Source organism: Tupaia chinensis, unplaced genomic scaffold (genome assembly GCF_000334495.1).
Source record: "Tupaia chinensis unplaced genomic scaffold, TupChi_1.0 Scaffold000235_1, whole genome shotgun sequence".
Lineage (NCBI taxonomy): Eukaryota > Metazoa > Chordata > Mammalia > Scandentia > Tupaiidae > Tupaia > Tupaia belangeri.
The window spans coordinates 7,296,058-7,306,108 of NW_006159713.1; positions in this window are offsets into that span (position 1 = coordinate 7,296,058).

Consider the following 10,051-nt stretch of genomic DNA (forward strand, 5'->3'; position numbering starts at 1 on the left):
GCAGAGGGTGGGGGATGGGGAATCAGGGATGGCAAGACAAAGGGCAAGGTATGCAGGACATAAGAATTGGAAAATTATTTGCTGAGAACATATATGTGGATGTACTTGATTGAGACAATGCACAGTGTATTTTGGATGGAAAATTCATTTGTGTGTTGTGATGGTGTAAAGTGAATTAATAAATAATAAAAAAAAGAATATTACTATTTTTCTCTGAAAACAGGTGAAGAGAGAATGCTTCTTAACAAACTTATTTATGAGGCAATCAAAACTATAATACCAAAAGTAAAGACATTACACACATCCATACATCCCTCATGAACACAGATGCAAAAATTAACATACTTTTAGTAAGTTGAATTCAAAATGATGTAAAATGAATAATGCATTATGACAAAGGAAGATTTATTAAAGAAATGCAAGTTTGACTTAACATTTAGAAATCGATTAAGGTACTTAACCATACTCATAAAGTAAATAAAAACCATAAGATTATCTTAAGAGATACAGAAAAGACATTTAACAGAATTCATGAATTCAAGATGAAACTCTCAGCAAACTTAGAAGAAACATTCTCAACATGATAACGAATATTATAAAAAAAATCTTAGGGCTAACTATAGATAAATAAAGAAAATGTAATATATATACATAATGGCTTATTGTTCAGCCATAAAATAGTATAAAATCCTATCATCTGTCCCAATATAGATGCTCTAGGAGGAAATTGTGCTAAGTGAAATAAGCCAGGGAGGGACCAGCAGTTGGTGTAATGGCTGTGTCGCTGGACTCCCATGTAGTTGACTGCGGTTTGAGCCCCGGACCCGGTGGCTTAAACTCATGTCGGGCACGTGTGCGTGAGTGCGTGCGTGCTTACGATCCCGAGAGGGGAATGGAGAAGAAGGGACTGTGGTGTGGCCTTACCCCCCTGGGGGGTGATTTCTCGCTTTCTATCTCTCTGTCTCTCTCTGTCTTTCTGGCAAGCGCATGTGCCCTATAGCAAAAACCTCTCCTAAAAAAACAATAAATAAATAAAAGAAATAAGCTAGGGAATGAATAATGCATACTTCATCATCTCATTGACTTATGAAAAGCTAAATGATTTTGTTGCATCAAAATGGAGAGAAGAAGGGAAATACCAGAATGCGGAAAGTAGAAGGGGAATGGATGTACAGGAAGAACTTGATTGCATTTAGATAAGAGGGATGGCTCCAGAGAACTAAAGCATGACTAACTATAGTTAGTAATATTTTATAATTTGAAGTAGTTAGAAGAAAAGATCTCAGATTTTCACAACACAAACTAGTGATAAATGTTGGAGGTGAAGATTATTTTCCTGATTTGATTATTACATTGTATGCACAATGAAAAATCACACTGTTTCCTATAAATATGTACAACTGTTATACATCACTTTATAAAAAGAAATCTGGGGCCAGTAGATGGCGTAGCCTTCATAGGGCCATCACATGGCCAGTTGTGAGTGGAGTCCCAGACTTGGTGGCTTGAAAATTTTAAAATTGAGAGATAAGACGTTTGTGGGACATAGAAATGGTTCATTGCCTGTCTATGATAATGTGTGATAATCTCAACTGAACTTGTCTGAGGTGTATTTCATGTTGAGTAAATTCTCTTTACAAGATAAATGATGTATATGTATAAAAAAATAATGATAATAAAAGAAAATCACACCAGGTACATGTATGTGCATGCCTCAAATCCCAAGAGGAGAATGGAGGAAGAGTGATTGTGGCATGGACATCCTCCCTGTGGGAGTGATTTCTCACTTTCCCTTTCACTGTCTGTCTCTCTTTCCAGTGAACACTCATTCCCTAAGACAGAAAAAAATAAAAATAAAAATAAACCTCTAAAAAGAAAATTATGGCTCACATTGTACTTAATAGTACAAAACAAATTGCTCTTGACATGAGATGAGGAACAAGGGAGACCAATAGATGTCCTAATGGCTATGTTACTGGACTCCCATATAGTTGACTGTGGTTCAAGTCCAGGACCCAGAAGCTTAAACTCACACCGGGTGCATATGTATGTGTGTGTGTGTGTGTGTGTGTGTGTGTGTGTGTATGTGCCCAAAATCCTGAGAGGAGAATGGAGGTTAAGGGATTGCAGCATGGCTATCCTCCCATAGGGTTGGTAATTTTTTGCTTTCTGTCTGTCTAATGAGTTCGGCCCTGTAGCAAAAATATTTCTCAAAAAAGAAAGAAAAAGAAAAAAAAAGATTAGAAACAAGGTAAGGATATCCTTTTTCTCTCTTTCTCTCTCTTTTTTTTTTAGAGAGAGATTTTTGTTTTAGGGTGTATACACTTAGCAGAAAGACAGAAACAGAAAATGAGAAATCACCCCCCCAGAGGGATGGTCACACCACAACCCCTTCTGTGCCATTCTCCTAGGATGTTGGGTATACACACACATGCCCAGCATGTTTTGAGGCTCTGGGTGTGGGAATCGAACTGGGTCAACTATGTAGAAGTTCCGCCAACATAACCATTACACCATCTGCTAGCCCCAGTGTAGTTCCTCTTACCATGTCTCTTCAACATGACACTAAAAGGCATAGCTAGTGCAAAAAAGCAAGACAAAACAATTTTAAAAAGCATATAGACTGTAGAGAAAGTTGTCTTTATTCTCAGAAAATTTGATTATACATACAGAAAATTCTGAGTTTCCTCTAAATGAGCTGGTAAAAGCAATAAATTAATCTTGTAAGGTCACGCAGTACAAGATCAATATTTACGAATCACCAACAGGCCCAGCTACGCTGATCTGTAAGGCTGGGGAAGCTATGGGGCTGACTGCAGGCTTAGATCCCAGGTCGACCTGAAACATGCCAGGTGTGTACACATTTGAGATACTAACAGGCTGGAAGGCTGGAGGAAGGGGGTTGTGGAGTGATGAAACTCTGTCATGGTGCTCATCTCTCTCCTCTGCTGCCCCTCCCACTCCTACACCCATTTTTTTTTCTCTCATGAAAGAAATAAGCTTTAACAAATCAGCAGTATACCTATAGACTAGGAATTGACAATTAAAAATAAATAATTTAGGGGCCAGCAGGTGATGTGGTGATTAAGAGCTGGACTCCCATATGGCCAACCTCAGTTTGAATCCTGGAACTAGCAGCCTGCTTTCTTGTTTTCTTTCTCCCTCTCTCTGTCCCTCTCTGGTGCATGCATGCATCCTGTAGCAAAATTAAATAGTAATCATAATTAATAAAATTTAATCAATCTAAAAAATCAAATAATTTAAAATAAATATGAAATACATAGGAATGTTATTTTTAAAGTATAATCAGCATGTGTAAATTGCTGAAACAAGTAAGGAAACTGAATAAATGGATCAATACCATGTTGCTATTGAGGGTTGGATATTGATAGGTCAGTTGGTAAAATCGAAAAAAAATCAATGATAGGTTAGGTGAAAGTATTGTATCAACCCTACATTTACTGAAGTTGTTAACTGAACTGTGTTCATTATAGAAAGCTGCCTCTATTCCTAGGAAATAAACCCTAAAGAATTTTGGGTCAAAGTATTTCTACGGTTTAAGAAATATATAATATGGGCTGGCAGGTGGTGTGGTGGTTAAGGGTGCTGAACTCCCACATGGCTGAACTTGGTTCAAGTCCTAGACCTGGTGGCTTGCTTTCTCACTTTCCCTCTCTCTTTGTCCCTTTCTGGTCAAATTGTAAAATGGATAAATAAATAAATAAAGTTAAATAATAAAATATTTTTTAAAAGGAAATATATTGTGTAATATGTACACACATATAAACATGTTATGAGAAAGAGGGAGGAGTAAGTGATATAACAAGTATAGTGAAATGGAAAATCTGGATGAAGCCTAAATGTGGAAAAACAGGTACATGTAGTATTTCTGTTTTTGTAACTTGTCTATAAATTCAAAATTATTTTAAAATACAAAGAAAGATAGTGTATTTGAATAGACATTGATAAACGTGAAGAAAAAAGCCCCAAAAGACAGCATCACAGGCATCAGTGAAATACGTATTCAGATGATTTCGCCCAGCTGTGGTGATACAGGTGCTAGAGTGTCACTACATGATACTGGAGCCATCTGAGAAGGCCCAATCTTTAGATCCTATGTCGACCTGAAGTTGTCAGTCACGCGCACTTGCACACTCTTGATACTGGCTCGCTGGAAGGCAGAGGTGTGGGAAATGGTCAAACTGTGGCATGGCAAGACCCTGTTAAGACTCTCTTTCTCTTATGAAATAAATAAACATTAAACATAAAATAGCAATGATTTTATGCAGTACATGCATTTTAATGGCTGAGATTAAAGATACTGAGAATATTAAGTGTTGGTGAAAATGAGAGGCAACTGAAACTCACCTTTGTTTTTCCTGTGGCAATATAAAATGGTACAGATACTTCAGCAAATGGCTTGGTGAATGTCTCAAAGTATTAAATATAGTACTCAAGCATTTCCTCTCCTAGGTAATGACATCAGGAACATGAAAATAAGTCTCCTCAAAAATTCACAAATGGGGAACCAGCAGTTAACGTAATGGCTATGTTGCTGGACTCCCACGTAGTCGACCACGGTTCACGTCCCGGACCCGGTGGCTTAAAACTCACGTGGGGCGTGTGTGCGTGCGTGCCCAAGATCCTGAGAGGAGAATGGAGGAGAAGGGATTGCGGCGTGACCATCCCCTCTGCGGGGTGATTTCTCGCTTTCTGTCTCTGTGTCTCTCTCTGTCTGTCTGGCGAGCGCACGCGCCCTATAGCAAAAACCTCTCCAAAAAAAAAATTAAAAAAATTTACAAATGAATGTTCATAGTAGCTTTATTCATAATAGCTACATTTGGAAATGAACCAAATGTCCATCAATAAGAGAATGAAGAAACAGTAGTTACATCTATATTGAGTGATAGAAACAATCTAGAGATATATACAACCTGAGTAAATCTCAAGAATATGTATATTCCGTTTACATAAAATTCCAAAACAGATAAAACTTTGCTATGGTCTCAGAAAATATATGTACAGTTTGATTGTCAGGAATTACACAAGGACTTTTGGGAAGATAGAAATGTTCTGTGTATTGACTGGGGTTTTGACTACACTGGTGGATATATTTGTCAAACTTCACCAAGTTGACACTTAAGTGGGCATGCTTTATTGCATGTTTAAATCATGGTCCAATAAAGTTAACTGAAAATGAAAATTGCCAGTACAAAAAGAAAGAAAAATTATAAGGACGGCAGAAGGAAAGGAGGGAAGAAGGGGAAACTTAGGGGAGGAGGGAATCTGGTTAAGTTATTTTTTCTTATTAAGATTTAAATGGCCTGAAGCCAAGTACTCATAAAAGGAATCGCCATGCACTATCTTAAAATAAGGCAAATGAACAAAAAGACAATGTCTGGCTTGTCCAGCATGAGACCATCAATCCGTACTTGGAGTTTTGATTAGCCATTTCCAATTTTTCAATTTTCTCTTACAACTAAAACTACTAGAAAGATCCTCTTGGAGTCAGTATGAAAGGATGTCTACATGCATTACCTCCTAATCCAACTCAGGTGTCTGTGCCTGTGGGAAGCTGTCAGCCCTTGATGCAAGTGATCTTGATTCCCCCATTCAATTTAATTCAATTCTATTCATATATTTGCTATGTACTCTGACTATGGTACAATCTTCAAAAAATATCAGTAGACAAACCAAGTCACTATTTTTTGTACAACAGTGAAAGAAAATTATTGAGGAACTAATAGTTTAAAAAATATTTTCTATATTCTAGTATCTTTATTCAAGTCACATGATGTAATCCTCATACTGTCTGTGAAGTCTGTCTTACTATCTCCTATTTACAGATGAGGACTCTGAGTCCTACTGAGGATAGATAACATTTTCATGGGCATTTAGCTAGAGGATGACAAAGCCAGGAAGCAACTTTATGTTTTTAGGACTTTAAAAATCCCTACTGGAGATGGTGTAATGGTTATAACTGGACTCCCACATAGTTGACTGTGGTTTGAGTCCTAGACCCAGTGTTTTAAGACTCATGTCGGATGCATGTGCACGCATGCCCAAAATCCCAAGAGAAGAATGGAGAAGGGATTGTGGCATAGCCATCACCCCTAGGGGGTGATTTCTTGCTTTCTATCTCTCTTTCTCTCTAGTGAGCACATACACTTTATAGCAAAATCTCACTTAAAAAAAATTCTAGGACTGACAGATGGTATAGTAGTTAAGGCACTGAATTCCCACATGGCTAACCACGGTTCGAGTCCCTGACCTGGAGACTTGCTTTCTCACTTTCCCTCTCGTTGGTCAAATTAAATAATAATAAAAGTAAATAAAATAATTCTAATAATTAAAAAATCCCTTTGGATTGGAAATAGGCATGAGCTAATGTGTGCTCTAACAAGAGGCACACAATAATGGTTTCTTTAATATTTTGTGTAATATCTGTATATTCATCAGTTGAATTTTCCTGTTACTTGTTACAATTATACACATCAAGTTGTTGAATTTGCTAAAGGACAGATGAGCTGATGATGTATAAATGCATACATGTCCAGACAAAGTCTTTTCTATACAATGAAATGTACATAAATTCACTCAAACAGTATACTTTTACATTATATCAAATATCTACAAGGCATCCTTTATTCACTTTAATATTTTACTCCAAGGGGCCAGCAGATGGCACGGTGGTTAAGGGCAGTAGACTCCCACATGGCTATCTGACTGTAGTTTGAGTACTGGACCTGGTGGCTTGCTTTCTCACTTTCCCTTTCTCATTCTCTCTGGTCAAATTAAAAAAAATAATAATAATAATAACAAATAAAAATTAAATAAATAATTCTTTTTAAAGAATTTTACTCTGATTTGTCTTGATTACTCTGTTTTTCTTTTTCTTTCTTTCTTTTTTTCTTATTTATTTATTTATTTTTTGGAGAGCTTTTAGGGCGCATGCACTCGCCAGAAAGACAGAGAGAAACAGAGAGACATAAAGCGAGAAATCACCCTACAGGGAGGATGGCCACGCTGCAATCCCTTCTCTTCCGCTCTCCTCTCAGGATCTTGGGCACACACGCACACGCGCCCAGCATGAGTTTTAGCGGGTCCAGGACTCAAACTACATGGGAGTCCAGCGACATAGCCATTATGCTAATTACTGGTCCCTTGATTACTCTGTTGAAGTGAGCCTCGAAATTTGAAATTGCCCTGAAATTTCCCAAAAAAGTAATTCAGGGTGAAAATGATTTAAAAATAACTGCACTGGAGATATTTCATGCATACTTATTTCTGCCACTCTAGAAACAAAATGTTTCCTTTTATGAGTACCCAAATTGTGTAGAAATGGAATAAAATTATGTAAATGAATTTTCAGGTGTCATTATAATGTAAAACTAATTGTATTCAAAATAACATACATGCTGGGCCAGCAGGTGGCATGGTGGATAAGATGCTGAATTCCATGTGGCTGACTGCAGTTTGAGTTTCAGCCCAGACATGGGTCTGTGTGGTGCATGTGCAAATTCCTGAGAAGAGACTGGAGGAGAGGGACTGTGGCATGGTCATCCTCAGGGTTTGATTTCTTACTTTCCCTCTCTTCCTCTCTCTGTCTCTCTCTGGCAAGTGCATGTGGCCTGTGGTAAAAATCTTAAAATATAAATATATGTTTGTGTGTGTGTGTGTGTGTGTGTGTGTGTGTGTATGAGTGTGTTTATATGATAACAGAAAACTAAATGATTCTATGAGATAAGAAAATTATGAAATTATGAGTAGGTTTGTAGTTTGCTATCGAATATTTCTTTTAGACACACGTACATGTCTAGCATGATTTTCAAGCCACTGGTCCAGGATTCGAACCACAGTTGGCTATGTAGGAGTCCAGAGATGTAATCACTATGCCATCTGTTGGCCCTTCTAATGTTTCTTAAATAATGAGTAATCATAAGTTCTTCTAGACTTTGCTCTCAGAAAAAAATATGGACATGACAGATAAAATTGCCTTCTATTAGAAGGAGGAAGGCTAGCAAGTGGCATAGTGGTTAAGGTGCTAACTCCCACATGACCTACCACAGGTCTCACTTCAGATCCTCTGACTTGAAACTCATACTGGGTGCATGTGTGTGCATACCCAAAATCCCAAGAGGAGAATGAAGGCCATTCCCTAGGAAGGGTAATTTCTCACTTTCTCTTTCTCTCTCTGTCTCTCCAGCAAGTGCACACACCCTCTAGCAAAACAATCTCTCTAAATAATGCACACACTCTCTAGCAAAACAATCTCTCTAAATAAATAAATGAATGAATGAATGAGGGGACTCAAGTAATTGAACAAACTTTCATTTTGACTTGGTTTTGAGGAAGTAAAGAATAAATAATCATTAAAATGATAAATATCATATACCTGGTCAATGGATCGTTATCCTCCTTTTATTTGGATGAATTTCCTTTCTGAATATGTAAGTCATGAAAAATTTTCCTGGGTATAGACAGAGTATGATGTACTAACACCTACCTCCCACAATTAATTATGCCTGTTACAGACCAACTCATTGAGTTCATATAATTCAAACAGATGAAAAAGTGGAAGAATGAATGGTTAGCCTAAGCTAAATTGAAAATACCGAATCAACTTTGATCATCTGGAAAATGTACATTTATTAGTTTCATTATTTTAATTTATAACATAAGGTACATGTATGCCACTGGTTGCCTATAATTATAGGGGTCTTAGATAATAAATAATTAACCAAACACATTCCCCATGTCAGTGCTTCCATTAAAAAAAAAATACAGTCATATACTGCCTATGTAAAATATTTACTTGTTTTCCTATCTCAAAATAATTTTTTTAAATTGAGTTAAAGATAGATAGCTTAATATTTTCTGTTTTTCTCTGCATGCCTCTAAGAGGTAGTACTCAAATGATTTGCTTTGTTAAATACCATTGGACAGGGTATAAGGAAAGGAGCTGTATTTCTTTTTGGCATGAATGATTTAAATGGCCTTTCTGTTACTAGCACAGTATAACTAGTGGCAATGCACCCGATCCTTTCATTTTAAATTAAGAAGCATATTTTTCTCCCTTCTGGATTCTCCTAAATTATTAACATTTACCATTCTTCATAATTTTTATTTCAATTCACCAACAGGGAATAGAAAGATGTTCTCTCAAATGCCTTTTTCTCTATGCAGTCTTAATCATGATGGGGTGAGACTGTTTCTAAGATGAGCTACTTTAACTCATTTTTAATAGGAAGAAAAGAATTTTAATCTAGTTCAATTGGTGTTGGAAAAAGTAAGGAAAAAAGAATCAATTAAAATATTAATTGAGAAAATTTGCTTCAAATAAAAATTTACATGATTTTAATTTTAGTTATTATCTATAAAGTAAATTTGCAAGTTATATGATTAGGTAGGTGAAAAAACAAATATATATATTAGGATAGTTAGCTTAAGTTAAATTAAAAATTTACATTATTTTAATTCTCATTATTATTGTACTATTAATAGTAAAAAAACTTTAACAAATTGAAAGTCCAACTGAAGGATGATTGAATAAAGTAGTACCCACATTTTAATGGTTACAAGTTCTTTGTGTTTTCAAGTAATTTAAAATGGGCGATGCTATGTATTGTTCCATTCTATGTAAGAAAGGCAAAAGATCTTAAAAATACAATAAGTATACACAAACACACAGAGAAAAATGTAAATGTCATCTCCTAGAGGTGAAACTGGAGTTTCAACCTTTTTTTCTGATACCTAAGAGGACACCTAATAAATAGAATCAAATTGGAGATGATGATGAACATACATACAAATACAGTGTATTTGTTAGGGTCCTCTAGAAAAACAGAGTCAAATAGAAGAGATTTATTATGAAAAATTGACTCTTGTGATTATAGAGACTGATAAATCCTGTGATCTGTGGTTGGCAGGTTGGAGACACAAGCCATCTAACAGTGTGGTTCTAGCCTGGTCTGAAGGCTAAGAACTAGGAGAGCTGAAGGAGGAGTTTCAGTGTGAAGGCCTGAAGGCCCGTAAACTCAGGACTCAGAAA